This window comes from Hetaerina americana, unplaced genomic scaffold (genome assembly GCF_022747635.1).
Source record: "Hetaerina americana unplaced genomic scaffold, ioHetAmer1.1.p SCAF_14, whole genome shotgun sequence".
In the NCBI taxonomy this organism is placed as follows: Eukaryota; Metazoa; Arthropoda; class Insecta; order Odonata; family Calopterygidae; genus Hetaerina; species Hetaerina americana.
In genome coordinates this window covers 12,640,726-12,658,502 of record NW_027286514.1, presented here as the reverse complement: position 1 = coordinate 12,658,502, position 17,777 = coordinate 12,640,726, and positions in this window count along the sequence as shown.

The following is a 17,777-nucleotide window of genomic DNA, read 5'->3' as shown; positions in this document are numbered from 1 at the left end:
TTCGAATGTTAGTTCCCTAAAAGATACTTCTCATTTTCATATGCCTTCTTCACCAAGGCTATCCTTCTTTTCACTACAAAGATGCATATTTTGCCCCTTGTAGTTACACTCCCAAGATCGCAGAACTTTTCTAATTGGGTTATCCTTGATTCCCGTATTATTAAATTTACAGGGGGTTCTGTCCTGTTTCTAGAAACTACCGTAGCTTTGGTTTTCTCCCTATTTATTTTTGTTTCCATTTTTCCACAGCTGTGGACAGGGTCTTGGGCATTCTGTTCATATCTTTGGCTGATTCTATCAGGGTCGCAAAATCATCTGTAAATCAAATATCAAAATATACTGTAGAAGGGAAGATTCCGCGAGGAAGACAAAGAGACATGTACATAAGTAAAATCAAGAAGGATTAAAAACAGAGAAAGGTATCAAGGAATGAGGGAATTGACATTAAATAGAGTAGAATGGAGGGCTGCGGTAAACCAGTCCTAGGATTGAAACACTGATGATGATGTATATATGCCTGTTTATATACCATATATATATGTTTATATATATACACACATATATATGCACAAATATATATATACGTATATACATATATATATGTATGTGTGTCGCTGACTGACTGGAGGGTCCTCCCCTCAGGTCAGTAGTCCAACGCTCCTGGAATACCGCGACCCATATATGTATATATATATATATATATATATATATATATATATATATATATATATATATATATATATACATATATATATATATATATATATATATATATATATACATATACATACATACATACATACATTCATATACATATATATATATATATATATCACCGACTTGTTGTGACAGAATTACACAAATCCAGCCTCAGCTTGTTGTAAGGAAAGGGATTGCCGAATTTGTCGGAGTTGAATGGATCGGTCTGCACAATTTCCCTGCCCTGACAAGCATCCGCTCCCGCTGCGAAGGTATTCATAAAGCCTACTCGAGAGGGCTTGGTGATTTATTTGATGCTCAATTCACTCAGTGTTAAACGGAATGTCGACGGAAGAACCTTCCACCTCGTGTGTCCGCCATCTTGACGACGTCACCGACAGCTCCCGGAGCGACGGCCGCGCCGGCGGAACCGCGGGGCCGCACTCCTTCGGGGGCGCAGTGAGGCTGTAAGGAGTGGTGGGAGGTGAAAGGAAAGAGAAAACAATGAAGAAGAGGCGCCGTGAGAGGGGGAAGAAGTGTGGGCAGGGGGCGGAAGAGCGCGATGCTTCAAAGGGGTTTCGGGGCAAGGAGGGGTGTGGGAGCGGCGGCGGTTGGGTCAGGGGGGAGGGGTGAGAGGACTTTTAAGGATGCGGGACGAACGAGGGGGGAAGGATAGGGAAATAAGGAGAGAGGGGGTTGTTTGGTGCGGAGCGGCGGGGGTGAAGAATGTGGATCCTGATTATGTTACGAGTGGGAAATGAAATTTGGTAAGGGGGTGGAGTTGCGGTGGTGTTCTGAGGGGTGAGGAGGGAGGGATGGGGAGGAGGAGCGGTAAGGTGGGCCTCGGTGCCGCGAGGGTTAGGGGAGGGGGGGCTCGAGGGGTTTCCTAGGGTACTACTCTCCTGCGTCCGCGGGAGGGTCGGTCGTGGGGGAGGGTGTAACGCCACTCCGCCATTCGCGAGGATGGGGATGGTCTTTTTCGGGGAGGGGAGAGAGGCGAGGGGTTTGAAATATTTCCCTCCCCCTTGGTGGTGTGCGCCCACATCCCCCCCACACTCCACCCCGCCCTCCCTGCCGGCCCTCGGAAACGCTTCATCCCCCCGCCGTAAAGCCAAACCCCTCCAACCCTCATTTTTTATGCAGTGTTCGGATATTTTATAGGGTAGTTAACCGCGGGATATTACCCATGACAAAACAACGTCGCGCACGGGTGGGAAAGTTGATTACGTGCTGCGGGGGCCTCGCGTTTATTAAATTTGAAAAAAGGAGGGGTGAAGGGGGGAGGGGCGGTTGGGGGGGGGAGGTGGAGGAAGAGAGGGTACAGATTGTTAATCCATTGTGACTCTTGTTTTCCCTTTCGCGCCGCCCGCCCCTCTCCTGCCGCCTCCGCCCCCCGCCCGGCTCCCCTCCGCCCATACCCTCCAACCCCCATTCCCTTCTGGTGGGACGTGATGCGAGAGGCGTCAGAGGGGGGGGCCCACTCAACCCCCTGCATCACCTCTTCCTCCCCCTCCCCTTTTCCCCCGGAGGCCTCCGCCGCCTAGGGTTGCCACCTCTCCCGGATTCGCCCGGAGACTCCAGGAATTTGACGACAGCAATCTTGAAATCATCCATACTCACGTCTTGATAGACCTATTTCCTCTCGGTTGCATTCAAAAAGGCGATCCATTTCATTCAATGAGATAGCGGAGGTATTGTTGTTGGTAACTAAAACATTCCAGCAAAGGGAATTGGAGGTGTTTCTGAGTCACGGAGCAGTGAGATATTTACTTCTCATACCATTTAACCAATGGAATGAAGGTGAAAATAAATTTTTAATTGATTAATTAATTAAATGTTGCTATTGCAGTAGTAGGGTTAATGTTTACAGCGCTTGACTTGATGTCTAGTTTTTTGTCGGCCGGCTAATTGCTTTGACGACGCGTACACTTGCTACCTCAAAGGACGCCGGTTCTAGTTTCACCCCAGGCACGGCTGTTGTGTAAACTCTTTTGATCGCGGGCCCTTGGGAAACCTAATGACGGTCCAGGGTTGATCTGTCAGGGCACGAGCCACCTGATACGCCCGGGGAGTGAATATAAAGATCTAGTTCTGGAATTCATTCCTCACATGCTGGTCATCTCTCTCTTTCTCTTATCTCTTCCTAAGTTGGCACCCCTGCCTACACACCCCTGCCACACCCCCAACACCCGGCCCATCCGCTATCATTCCTCCCCTCACACAATGTCACCCCCTTCCCCCGTTTTTAGTGATTGCTTAGAACCTTGGCTGATTTTAAATATTAATTTTTGGGAGGACGGTAGGGCGTATGGGGGAGGTTGATGGTGCAGTATGGCGCGCGGTTGGGGGAAGAGAGGGGTGGGCAGTGGGGGTGGTGCTGTGAAGTCTGCCGTATCAATCGTCAAATACTTCATTCTTCCGCTTCAGAATTGAGTTATGTCCTTTCACCGGGGTGCGTGCGTGGGTGTGTGTGTGCTTTTGCGTGCTGGTATGGAGGCGGAGGGAGAGGATCCCCCTCGTGAAATATAATGCGTTCTAATGGAATGAATTGCCCCTCCTGACATGTGTTCGTTGAGTGTTAAGGGGGGCCGGCGTGGTGGGGGAGGAGGGGTGGTGTTGCGGGTTGGTGTCCCAACTCCGCCGCGCGCGCCTTCCGGCCGCTCTCGGCAGAGAGTCAAACGGTTCCCGCGTATCCCATTCCGTCACCCAAGTGCACCCGTTCGGTTACCCCCGAGCTCGGAGGTGGTCGGATCGATTTTTGTACGCGTGTAAACTTCGACGTGTGTTTCTAAGAGGTGGATAAATGCATTTTCATGCATGAATTTGCCCACCGGATAGCTAAAAATGGTATTAGTACGATGCTGGCTCAAAAGGAATACACGCAGTTCTTCTAGCCTCGCATTTCATTCGTAGGTGAGAGGTTAACGAAGAATTTGACTGCCAAACAGATCGATATATGTAGAGTCTTTTTTCCATCGCGTATTCTTCGCGAACGTAGCAGAAGGAAACCTCACGTAAGACAGTTTGAAATACGTGCAAGAAAAGTTTTCCCTAGTGTTAATAATATCCAATGACTCTGATGGCCAATGACATAACACCACATTGCGGCGGGTAAAAGAGTAGGATACAGGTGTGGAAAATCCTTTGATTTCTATACAAGCGAAAGAATGATGTATTTCAAGGTTAATTTTTAAACATTTAATATTTTTTTGAGTAATTAAAGGCATTAATATGCATGCAGTATTTCTGCTTTGATTCAACTTTTTCAGTGTATTCTACAGTGCAAATCTAAGTCATTAATGACGAGAGCATCGGATTTTATTTCGAATAGGTGTGCATGAGTGACTTCAATTTCCATATAAACTAGTTGAGAGCGAACTTGTATTGTATTTTCAACTCTTTCGGCGATGGAACACATTTTCATTTTTAGTGAAGAAAAAGGCCAGTATTTAAACCCAGTCTTCTATAAATAACCAGAAGCTTAGCAATGAATCTCATTTATTTGAAGTAATGGAAATTCAATAATGTTCTTGCTATATCAAACTCAAAATAATACATCAGTGAAGTCAAAAACAATGTTTCACTATTAGCGCCTCACTCTCTCTACCTCCATTAAGGGTGATTATAAGTGGAGTCTCTGAGGAATATAAACTTTAGAATCTCTTCATCCAGATGTTTCTTGACTACATTTTGGCTGAGGTTCATTTTATATCGTCATCTAATCCGATGGGAGCTTTCCTACTGGTGTCGGAGGGCTAAATGTCCTTCTCGCAGTCCCTTTATAACGCGCGCGAAGCATCCGTTTATCCATGTAACGCAATTTGATGTATACATTCTGAAGCGAATGCACGTCACTCAGAAAGGATGACCTTTCAACTAGTTAGCAGTTAAAGTTCGCACGCATAGCATGGGCGTATATTGCAAAGATGTCTCCAAATTCATATCTTTACCTTTCGTTTTCCAAACCTACAAAATGTTCCTCAGTCCTTGCATTTGGTCCATAACTAATATTTGAAATAAAGTCTAATTGTTTTTACTGTAAGTTAATTTATAGATTTGAGAAATTATGGAGCCATGTTCAAAAATGGAGTATTTCGTTCTCCAAGCTTCGGGAGAAGATCTTCCAATTTCATCAAATTCCTTAATTTGTTTGTTTTTAAGGCATTTTTAAGTTTCTAGTTACCCAATATAAACACGATACAATGGTACACAATTCATGAAAATGCACAATATGCCCGTCCGAGTTTAGAATGTAATCGGCTGCGACTCATTCGGCCAATTTATGCTGGAATATATCGTAGAACTAGGTTGCTAATGGTAATTTGGAAAAGCACAACCCTATATTTCAAAATAAAGAAGCATCTACAGGCGCAATGTGGTCAGAACAATCTTGCCTTTCACTTCGAATTATTAAGCGGTAAATATACAGATGAAATCAATTTTCAACTCGGTCTTTACTTAAGATCTGGAATTGGGTAGGTAGGCCTTTACAGCTCATTTTATACAATGGTGTGGAAATTCTCTAGTAAGAAAGGTAACAGCTATTTTTTCGTGAAAAGGTGTTTTAATACCAATTTAGATTAATATTCTCGATATTAAATTTAATTTCACCTCGAAATTTCTTTCAGATACTTTCATGGTATCCAGAAATGTTAAAAAAAATTGTTTGAGATCTTTTCCTGTGCTCATCTAAGCATAATCAACATAAGATCAACAAGATTAGCTTTTATTTCTCCAAATGTTCTCGATACATGCGAAACACTAATGCTGGGAGTATACTCATTGTATCGACAGTAATTCGGTATCCACAGATCGATGAATACAGTGCATGGTGATCTGTCGGATAGTAAAAATGTTTCCGTTTAAAAAAATACTTGAAATGAAATGTATCTCACCAAAATTAGTTAAAATTCCCCTGCGATGAAATAAGGTTAAGGACCTTGTATTCATGTAGCTATCAAAATAATTTATTCTCAAAGGAAAAAAAAGACTGCTCGGGGAATATAAAGATTTGCCCTTCATATAGTCGAACCCGTACAAGTTTGACAATGCTGCTGCATGAAAAATTGACGATAGCAACGAAATAGTTTGCTTTCATCCAATCCTGAATATCGTTCGTGCATTGGAATTTCATCCCACAAAATGAAGACTGCCGTTGAAGTCTTGAGGAATGACGTCAAGTATGCACGGAATGGCTCGGTCTGTAAAGGAATTTATCTGAATATAGTAGGTCGGACGACAACAGAGATCCCTGGGAACATTTTTAGTTTTCGTCCTCATTTCAGTCGGTCTCTTTTCTATTTCTCCGCTCAACCAAACTCTGGATTTTCTCAAGACGTGGAAAGAGACGTGTTTTCTCGGTCTTAGTCCTCCTCTTATCTTTCCACCTGTTCCCCTCCTTCTCTCCCCCTCCCTCCACTACGCCTCCAGTGGGATTGGAACGAGGAGCAAGCCTCGCGCTCGGCGGAAGCAGGGCCGTGGGAGGCAGCGAGGGAGTTGAAGGCGCCACGTTCGGAAATGAAGAGTAATCGGCGCTTTCCACCATGCGTCACTTTGTTTTGGGAAAGGGGTTACGCTGTTTTCGGTTCTCATCAGTGCCAACCAAGCCTCTCGACTCGACTGCGTCGGTTTCTCTTAGCTGCAGCGGAGACCTGCTAATTCCATTGCCACACGTGTGCCGGCGGTTGTAAATAGCAGGTATGCTGACGAGGGGATTGGGGGGAGGGGGGCATGGAATCGCTAGTAGTTGTCAGGGCGTAAAATGTCACAAGAGTAAAATGGTCACTGGTATGAAATGGTCCCTCACTATACGTCTTCATTTTATTCTGACGATCAACGCGACTTTGCGATATCAATTTTTACCGACATTGACCATCGATATAAAATAAATAACGAGGTGGCTACGATTAATTAATATTAAAATGCTTTTCGATACACATGGTAACATTCGACCTCATAGGGTGATTAGATTTGTGGAGATACTCGTAAGCATCGCATTTCGACAAAATCGTCTTTTTAGACATATTGACAATAATAATCGACCAACGATACGGTCGGTTCCTTTAACATATACATATCCACCTGGCAAATTCAAAAATATTGATGTGGTATCGATGTATATTCATTCCGCATAAGTCTACCTATATGCTCTGATGAGCTCAAAGAAATTCCATGGATTTAGACCGCAATGTCAAATAACACTTTTAAACTTAAAATATAATTAAGTGACCAAGTTGACTGCAGGTATCAAAAAGAAGGCTGATGAAAAATCATTTTAAAATTTTTGCGTGAGATCGAGCCGTGTTAATCTGAAAAAGTTCAGCCGAGAGAGATTATTATCAGAGCAAATATTGCCCCCCCCCCGATTCATTTTCATTCTATGAATTAATATTAGAGCAGTTAAAAAAAACAGGTTCTTTTATCAAATCGTACTCACGGTCCTATTACAAAAGTTATTGTTTTCAAATTACGGAATAAAATAACTAAAATTTTATACTGGTGTCATTATAATTTCTGCAGGCTTAAAATGAAAACCTTCTGTTATCGCTTAACACAAAAATTAATCACCTCGCCATTCTTTCATTATTTGGAACAACGTTATTCCAAATGTTTGCGTTGCCATAAAATAACATCGGGCTTTCACATAATGATACTGTCTTGGTTAAGGTGAGAGCCTCTTTTGTTGTCACATTTCTAAATATCCACCTTGCAAAGAGGGCCATATTCAATGTGCCATCCGATAACATTTTTAAATTGTCGTTTTTACGCGGGTTATAGCTTCATCGACTCAAGTATATATTTTTCGAAATTACCTGATGAAATGACCGATTTTATGAACTCATCATCCATAGACCTGAATCAGAGAATCATTATAATTATCAGAGAGACTTCATCTCATCGGAAAATTGCCACGATTTGAAATTTTTTTTATTTTCTACAGCATTCGGTGTTTATTTAGGGTTTAATAATTAATATTTAGCAGGCAAATGAAGAAAAAGTTCATTCTCCCTAATACATGGAACATATTAAATGGCATAGTGAGTTTTTAATTGTAACGGAAGCGTTAGAGGGGATATAAACATATTTGTAATATTATATTTAACTACATTTATGTTTCATTTATAGTACTAAAAAATGGCTAGCCTTTTTTGGCAATGCCAGCGTAATTTTTAGCAATTGACCCGATTCGCTCAACGGGAGGTAGAAAGAATACGGGAAGTATTTTAAATGCATAACTGGTTATTTCGTCATAAAAATCTCTTTTATTGCACTTTGCACAAAAAATGTGTTATTGTCACTAAAGATGTGTTATTATCAGAATCTAAAAAATAGTATTAGTGTTAAACGATGCCAAAAATATTAATTCCTTTACAGAATTTGAATATACATACGGGAGATAATTATATTCAAATTACCTTTCAAAAATATTTGTGTATATTCATAAAATAATTCTAAATTCATGTTAGTAACTTGAAAATTGTATGCAGATAATCGTAATGTTATGTGTTTTTCTCGTTCACTTTTAAACCGCGATTTGTGGAAAGTGGATTTTCTCCTTGCTTCGTCCCTAAAAGTTTTTACTTACTGAATTTAGCAGTGATAAATTACGTAGCATCTTATTGATGAATAGGCAGAAAAAAATTGAGGCTTCCTTTATTTTTATGCATGGGCTCCTCCTCAGTAGAGTTCTGGAAAATAATTTATCAAGAATTCTTCAAGGTGTCGCTCATTAATAATATTTTCATCAAGTTCATGTAATGTATCAATTAAATAAATGCGTGGGGGTGATATACGGAGCTTGTTCATGGCACAAAAGCTCTTCATTTAAGAGGCCACCGACCTGCCTCCGGCAAAAATTTGCGCGCTGGTTGGCCGAATGGAGTCGTAAAACCTTCCTCTTGACAAAAAATCAACTACCTTTTCCATGAGTTTTGAAATGTTTTAGTCCTTTGAAATACATTGTGTCATGACTCCTTACGCGATAGCTGGACAACTAGCTAATCTAGCGGTCAAAACGAAGAGAACTCTGTAGCCATATTTGCTGAACAAAAGTAATAACTTTTTCTGTTGTTTTGTAAAATCGTGTTTTGATATTTTTTAAATGAAATAACCATTAATAATTTTGGAATGGTTCCAAGGGTTCCTGTTGAAGTTATATGTGTTCGAAGTTGGGAAATGGTCTACTTACGATTAGTATAGCATAACTGCTAAAAAAGACTAATTAAACTATGGTAAAAGATTAAAAGTTAACATAAATTGATAAAATATTTTCTGAGGAATGCTAGAGTAACGAGTAATACTAGATTAAAATCAATTAAAACTTGCACTAAATACATTTCAAAAATGGCGGAATATACGAGGGTGATACGAAAAGTAAGGTCTCCTATTTTTTTCTTGAAAAATCAAACTTATTCTCAACTTTGCGTACATCGTTGGAAAGGCTGAGCATTTAGCTATTTTTCAACATAGTCGCCTTGGCGATCAATAACTTTTTGCATTCTTGTAAGCAGCTTATTAATACTGGCGTCGTACCTTTCTCTCGCCGCGTTGCAAAGCCAACTGACGACTGCTTCTCCGACATAAATTCATCGCCATTTAGTGGAAGTGTATGGACATAAAAACGTGCGGAAGTGGTGCAGGGAGTTTTTTGATGGACGGGAAAACGTCCACGATGAGCAGCGGTCGGGACAGCCGAGTTGGCCGGAATCAACGGTGGCTCCAATTGACGAGATGGTGCGCAATAACCGGAGAATTACCCTTCATGAGATAAAGGAAGGCCTCAATGAAGAGAGTGGCTACTTCTCCGTGCAGAATATTGTGTCGGAGGTCCTCGGTTACAACAAGGTGTCACACCAAAGGAGTGTGTTTGCATCATGACAATGCACGTCCACATGTTTCACATCAAACGACCACCCTACTCAATGAATTCGGCTGGGATATCATCGACCACCCTTTTTACAGCCCAGATGTTGCCCCCAGCGACCACAACTTGTTTTTCACTCTCAAAAAACACCTCGGAGGACAGAAATTAAAGTCAGACGAGGAAGTGCAAGAAGCAGTCGTCTGTTGGCGGCGGAAAGATACCACGCCGGTATTAAAAAGCTGGTTACCAGGATGAAAAAGTAATTGATCGTCAAGGCGGCTATGTAGAAAAATAACTAAATGCTCAGTCTTTCCTATAATGTGCACAAAGATGAGAATAAATTTGATTTTTCATGAAAAAATAGGAGACCCTACTTTTCGAATCGCCCTCGTATTATGCGAATAAAAATTTGATCAATCTTTATTGAACAGAGCCCGTATTTGCGTTTGCGTTATGCAGCAAATTCCTTCGTCAAGCCGGAAGACTAAGTTTTGCATGTATCAGTATTTCTACAGCATTACTTACCGGCATGGGAAATGCAAAAACGCTTAACGTTAAGCTGGGCCAATCAATTTCGGCGATGTAAATGTAAATACACCTGAAGATGTTTTGTTTTTAGATGGCTCTTCTTGGAGTTTTTGACAGGTACTTAACGCATTGGAAAGACTGCACCCATCGGAGCAAAGTTTTTCTTTTAAATAATCGACTTGATTATCTAAAAGAAAATGAAGTGGTATTTAATTTTCGAGCAGTTTTAATGGCTATGCTGCGTAATTTCGTGCTGTTGTGCCCCGGAATCGTGCTTTTGTGAAAGGACTTACAGCAACCATTATGACAATCTGTTTCTCCTAATTTCTCACTCTGGTATCGAATACTAATGTTATGTGAAGCTTGAATTATTCCTTCGGTTCCACTACCGCATTCGTATGAATCTTATCTTTCCATAAAGTTAAGCTGCGCATGCGATCTTCTTCCTTCCCACACACTGGATTTTCAATGATCACACTGCTTTGCCTTTTCTTCCATGACGACTTGAAACAAAACGGACGCCTTTTGGTTGCATTTTTTTCAATTTTATAAATTAAAAATCATCATTAAAAAATTAATATTTTTCTGAATCTGCAACAATGGCAGTGAACAAAATTGTACTCCCCACCTCATTAATGCGTGGAGGAAAAACTTAGGCATGCCAGGATGATATTAAAGTAAAATGAATGTTTTGAGTATGTGCTACCTATGGAGGCATGCCAGGATAACGTAACAGTGAAATTTTTTTGGGTGTATGGCACCTAAAGAGTGTTTGCAATGAAATTAAGAGAGAGAAATTGTGAGAAATTTGTGGGTTATGCAATAATGTGGATTGAATTCACCATTAAAGGACAGACATGAAAAAGTTTTCCTCACAGGGTTGGTCAAGCTGGGAGAATGGATGAGAGTCGAGATCACAAAAAGAGGGAAATTTGAATGGTCTTTAGAGCAAGGAACAGAGTGAGAAAGTCGTGGGTGAATGTGGCCGAATGGACTCTCGAGACGAGAGATATTTGATGTCTCAGGAGGGGTAGAAGAGCGGGTAAAATAACATCACATGAATGCGAAAGAGGACCGCGAAGAGAGGGCATTACGGAAAAAATTAGTGAAAGGGTATGAGATGGCTGTGATTATATAATATCAGGGATGGGGAACGGTGTGAAGGGTATATACATGTTAAATCTTTCTCCCTCCCCCCCCCTAGTGCACGAGGCATATTCAGGATGGGACCGAACTAATGCTTTACCCATGGAGACGGGAACATTTCGGATAGCTTTATTCGTACCGCAGACGAAGTACAAGTTCCCGCCGTATGGACTTAGCAACCGCTTTTCCCTTGAAGCCCCCTCCACACACACACATACCCGAAAGAAAATCCTGGCTGCGTAAGGAATGCATGCTCAGCACGGCCCCCGCCGCCCCTCCCCACCACACACACATTTACCTCCCAGGCCCCCTCTCCCCATGCCTCACCTCCAACCCCTCGAAAACTCCCGCCGCTCTCGCACATAACGCACGCATACACACTCCTCCTTTCCCCTCCCCCACTCCACCCGGCCAAACGCCTTAAGCAACATCAATCCTGCCGCCCAGGTCATCAATCACGCGTCCCTCCCACCCCCTCCCTCCCTCTCTCTCTCTCTCCCCCCTCCCGTCCCGCGACGCAAATTGTAAATCGCGGTTTCACCTTATTTTAGCTCCCTGGGTCTTAACGCTCTTGCGTAGCTCTCCTAAGCTCCTCTCTCTCCCCTTCCCAACCTCCCCTCTCCGGATCTTCCCTTCGCACCAACCTTCTCATCACCGCCATTTTCCGTCTCGTTAGCGCCGGGGATTTTCGCTGCCCTCCCACGCACCCTCTCTTTCCCCCTCACACATCCCCTCTCTCGCCGCCGCCCTCCTCCTCCTTCCCCTTCCATCGCAGTCTTCCCCTGACCTTCCAGGAAAACATTTCCGACCCTTCCTCCGGAGGGTAGCTTACGTATACCTTGCCCTTAATTCTCGGCAACTTTTTTGACTCTGCCGCTTCGGGGATGTTCCACTCGGCTCAGGGTTGCGTTTAGGCAGGGTACATAAATCGCCGAGAGGGGAGCAATCTCATCCCTCCGCGAAGCATGGTCACAAAAACGAATGCAATGCGAAGTACGTGGCCAGAAATCACGATGGGATGCAGGTATTTTTTTGCATCGAGGCATGCAAAAGATACAGCGCGGAGACGACTCGACCAATCAGAGCAAGGTATTGTACGTCCTAACGTATCTTACCCTGCAAACCGCATTGGAAGTTTGTCAGGAAAATTAAGATGTACTTACGCGATGTATAGCTAATTCTGAAATTGTAAGATATCGCAGCAGTAACAAGCATAGATAGTTTGGTGTATCGTGATTATTACGGGTTATGTTCTAAATATTTATTCTTCATATGGACCTCAGTGATCGTAAAGTAGTAATTACACTGAAATAAGTGGCTATAATAGGTTGAAGTTATCACCTGGCGCTCAACGTTTACGATGATACGCAGAATGGATGACTTATTGTTGCGTCGACGAAACTAAGTTGGCTCCGAATGCTCCGAACTATCTCACGGCGTCTACGCTGTGGTCTCAGCGTCGTTCCTTTCCTAAGCGCGATTTTATGTGCTGACGAGTGGTGGCGCTCTCGGGACGCCTATCGATGAAACCAGCCTTATTCGTAATACTATCAATGCAGTAAATTGACAATTGACGAAGCCGGAAAGCTTAGGCTGATGGTGCATATTTAATTACCCTCCGCTAAGGAAAACACACCAGAGACCAGGTAACGAAACACTAACGCAAACCAGTGATGGTAACAACACCGGATGGAACAGTTCATCCGAAAAAATGTAGGAAATCATGGTAAATAGGTTTTAATAACGCGAATGGGTAAAAGAAGGAATCAATTTATAAGGATTATACCGCAAAAATTCCGGATTTACATTTCAGTCTGGAGGAATCAGTAATTCAATCCGTATTCTTCATCCCCTCATGCTTCCATTTCTAATACCAGTTCTCTTTTACTCTTCCGGTTTAGTTTACGTGGCTTATTTGCCCTTCCTCTACGGGCATTTCCGTTTATTATGTTGCTAAAAAATCCTTTATTTATCAAAGTGTGTCAAATCCATCTTGTTATTATTTTCCTTCCATCTTACCTGTTTGGGTAGAAGTGATGAAAATGAAACGAACGCAATCGAAAAATGTCCATCTCCTTTTCTATTGAAAATTTTCTCTAACTCACACCCATACATTTATAAAACTCATATTGTTTAATTTTCTGAGAAATAATTTTATTATGAGGTAGCTACCTTTTCGACCGAATTTACACGTCAGTGGGCTTCCATAGTACGATATGAGCTCTTAATGTCAGTGTAAATATTCATCTGCCTATCAGTAGGGGGAACCCTATTAACTATAGAGAAACTAGAGATAAAAAAGATGTACTTTTTACACAGTATTCATAACATTCGTCATTGCGCTATTTCCATTTGACGATTCATACCCCATCTGTTCTAGATGACACCAATTACATTTTAAAAAATAGGCGGACGATAAAGTAGACTCACGCTTCATTCCTAATGGCGACACAATGACCTTAGCGTTCCACACCATTTTATTTCATTTTTTCCTGGTTGTCCCGATGACTGCCAAAGGAATGATGCTTGCTTTGTGAAGGAAATATTTTCTACAATCTGGAAGTGTCTTCATCTTTGTGGATGAATTATTGATCTCCAACTCCAAACAAATGTTCGAATAAAATATGGCAGATATTTTTATAAAAAGCATGCAATATGCACGAATGAGGGAATATTTAACTTTGTATGTAGTTAGATGTTAAATAAGCTATTTAAAAAAATGGCATGAGGCTTGATGAAATGCACCAACGGTACAATAGTTGTCTATTATGGCTGGCTTTTTGTATAAAAATACGACGATAAAAAAGGATTTTTTGATCACCAGAAAACTTCAGTGGTTTCCTGATTAAATCAAAGAGAGCATTAGGAAAAGGAAGAGACGACTCAAATTTAGGGCCGTAACCCTTCGTCTTTCAAGAGTCTTCTGCCAAAAACATGATATAATGAGGAGTGGCTGCCAGGGACGATGTCTTTTCAGGCAAGGATTTTAGATGCCCTCTCACCCGTTTCTTCACTCAACCTTGGCAGTATCATTTGCCCTGAAAAAAATATTCTTGGCTTGATGTTACTTCAATCAAAAGAGTTTCTCCCGAAGTCATAACCATAAAACATCTTCCCTTTAACCCCCATCTGAATATGTTAGGCAGGGAATTGGACATGAAAATTATACTAGTCGTAGATGTTTTTTCTGAGAAAGGTCGCCAAGTTGACTTAATGAATTGTATCCACGGCGATGAACTTTTTTCTTCCAATTCCATTTTGGTTCATTGAAGTAGTACTTAAACGTCTTACGATCAGAATACCGACTGCAATTGCATTAACTTCACGCAGATTTATTTCAGGTGTTCTTGTTTGTTTTTCAAATCTAAGATCAGTCGTACTCTAGAGTTCCCGCCTTGAATCTGTCCTTCCATTTCATATTTTAATTCCTGTTAGATTTAATTTCTCGTAGCCATCTGACCCAATTATTTGTACCTTTTGATATGGGCTTAGGGAAATCTTCGGACCTCAGCCCGTTCGTGTATGTAGGTATTCGCACACATTTTTTCTTCCATGTTACTCCATATTCATTTTAGATGTTTAATGGCCATGTCCATCCGTAGTTTAATTCATGGTTGTGTGGTACCCTAAATGAAATTGCGTAAAAATGGAAATGATTCGTTGGCAGTAACTCATGGGATAACTTCACGAGCTAATAAAAAAAACTGTCGCTTTTATTACTGTTATTTGTTGATCACTCTTATTTGTCGAACTGATTTCATACCGTTCAAGATTAAATCAGTAATTTCAAAGTTCATCCACCACTACCTAAGTCTCACAGATAACATTTTAGGGCTGCATTTTTTCGTCAGTTTCTGAAATCTTTTTCGCCTGGCAGGAAGGGAACAGAAGTTTCGCTCTGCTCCCAAGTTCCCACCCTCGATCGAGCTCTAAACGAGGTCTCGCGTCGTGAATTGACTCACGGCCGAAGATGCGACAGAGTAGCCATGTAATAGAAAAATACCTTGGTACCTGCATTGCGTTATTTGAAGTTATCTTAATTAATTTTTTTTGTTGTCTCAGGTGTAACTTTATGGAATTTGCATATCATATTGAAATTAAATGAAATGAAATAATTTACTTTGTAATTCCTTACACTTTATTTAAAAAATAATACCCAGGTTTCGACATAGAACGTCACCAGAAAAATGGTTAAGAGGTCGGGCATGCGTGTGGAACGGGCATAAACGTTGTTAGGCGTTACTTGGCCGAAATTCTGCATTGGAAAAAACGGTGAAATTCCACAACGCAATTGGTGAAAAAAATGAACTGCCTAAAATTCCACATTTTTGGTTGCACACGCCGTTTCATCAATTATGTCATCACCACGTAGGCGTAGATCACGAATAAAAGTTATCTTAATTAGTTAATTACTTTTTAGTAATTCAGGTGTTTCATTTTATCAAATCCTGAAATTTCGTTTGTTATTCCTGGCATTATCAATGAGCACCTCTAATGATTTTTTATGGGCGAGTAAGTTTAATGCAGTCATTAATAAGACGAAAAGCAAAACAATCGGCAATTGATTTGATTCATTTGTTTACTGGTTCCTTTGTTATCGATGTATCTGTATCGTTCCGGAAACTTAATCGCTCCCCTAGTTCGCTTTTGTTACTACTTCACGAATAAGGCAGTAATAAGCTTATATCTGAGGTGTTGATTAGAGTGGTACTTTCATGGAATGACTTCCAGGTTGCAAAGAATGGTGCAGGGCTAGGTTGTAAAATCAACGATCAATGATAAAATTCGTGAAATAAATTCATTGCGTCCTGTTTATAAAATAAGAACTGTTCTGGAAACGTGAATAGCCTTCTAGCACTTCGTTGAGGACTGGTGACCGGAGGGTCAATGCGTACTTATATCGCCTCAAGTGCTCTAACTTAAAAAGGCTCAAAGTAAGTTCCTCCGCGTGAAAGTCGAATGTTGCGCAACCCAGGTACTTTCTTTTGAGGGCAGACGTTCTGATGCAATGAGATTTCTTCTGTCTTCCCAGCATTGTAGTACTTACCTGCGCATTCTAAATAACACAAATGGCAAATTGCAACCGATGTTTCTTGCAAGAGCTTCCCTGACTCATTTTGCACCGCAGATGGCATCCGTCAAAATCATTATTAGATAATAAACGACCGTGACCACAGCAGGCATGCGTCGCGCGACTCGAGAGCTTCTTCGCTGGAACACGACCCCGTGGGCATTAATTAGAGCATTAAATCATCCACTTCAGCCCGTCCGAATGGTGGTGGGCGCAACCCGAGCTACCTGCGCGGCAAACGTGCTTAGTTCGAAAGGGCGCAAGCTCAGTATTTAATAAGCTTGATTTTTAAAGCTTTGAGGTTAGCGGAATACATTTGTGAGCGAACTGACCCTCCCCCCCCCCACGGTTCGCCTTCATTATCCACCACCTCCCCTTGTCCTCGCTTGGGCCATCGTTAGTGGGTGCTTCTTACCTGTAAATTATCTGCCAGACCTCGGAAACCACATGGAAGACTTTGGCTCAGAGGACAAATGCATTTCAAACATTGGAAACTACTGAACATATTTTGGGTACAAAACAAAAAACCTACCTGTTAAGTAATAACTTGAATTAATAAAATCCACTTTTTAAGTTTAATTTGTAAATCCCCATTCACCCTATTTTGCCATAGGAAACGATTACAATGTAATTTATTAATCATTAATTATTTGCATCGTTCACATTATTTTGTGGAAAATTGATGATTTGATTTTAATTAGGACTACTTAAACACTCAGTTAAAAAGTGATCGAATACTTGTTACGAAGTTTTGAATATTTAGTGTTCACTTGTTTTAAACTCCGCCAACGAAAAGAACGGTCACCTGGAAAAATAAATCATTGGGTTTACCGCCTGGAAACCGTTCAACATCTAAGTCGGTGGCTGTTGACGCCCATTCCCTCCATTTCCTTATGTCTTATCCTCTGTAATTTGACGAAGGCATCTAGAGTCACCTATTTGGCAAGGAGACCTTGGATGGTACCTTGGATGGCCAAGGATGACACCACATATTTTCGAAGGGAGAGAGAGGGAGGAGTTTAGCCTACCATTACACTACGAGACGAAGGGGTCGAGTATCGTAATCCGTGGCGTCATTGTGGTCACGAACGAGCTACGGTATCATCACCTGGTTCTTGCCTTTCAATTAATCCTCTGTAGCAGAAAAATATTAGTGGTATCGTGGCGAGAAAGCACAATGCCTTCTCCCCTCTCTTATTCCGAAAAAATACTTTTTTGTTCCTCACTATCAGAGAGAGGGTGTGGCACTCAAATGTCTAATGGATGCATTTGCTACCGCAGGGAAGAATGTAGCAACCGTCAACCTTAGACGGAGTCAAAAAATGGTGGAACGGGCATAAACGTTGCTAGGCGTTACTTCGCCGAAATTCTGCATTGGAAAAAAACTGAAATTCCACAACGAAATTGGTGAAAAAAATGAACTGCCTAAAATTCCACAATTTTTGTTGCACTCCCAGTTTCATCAATTAT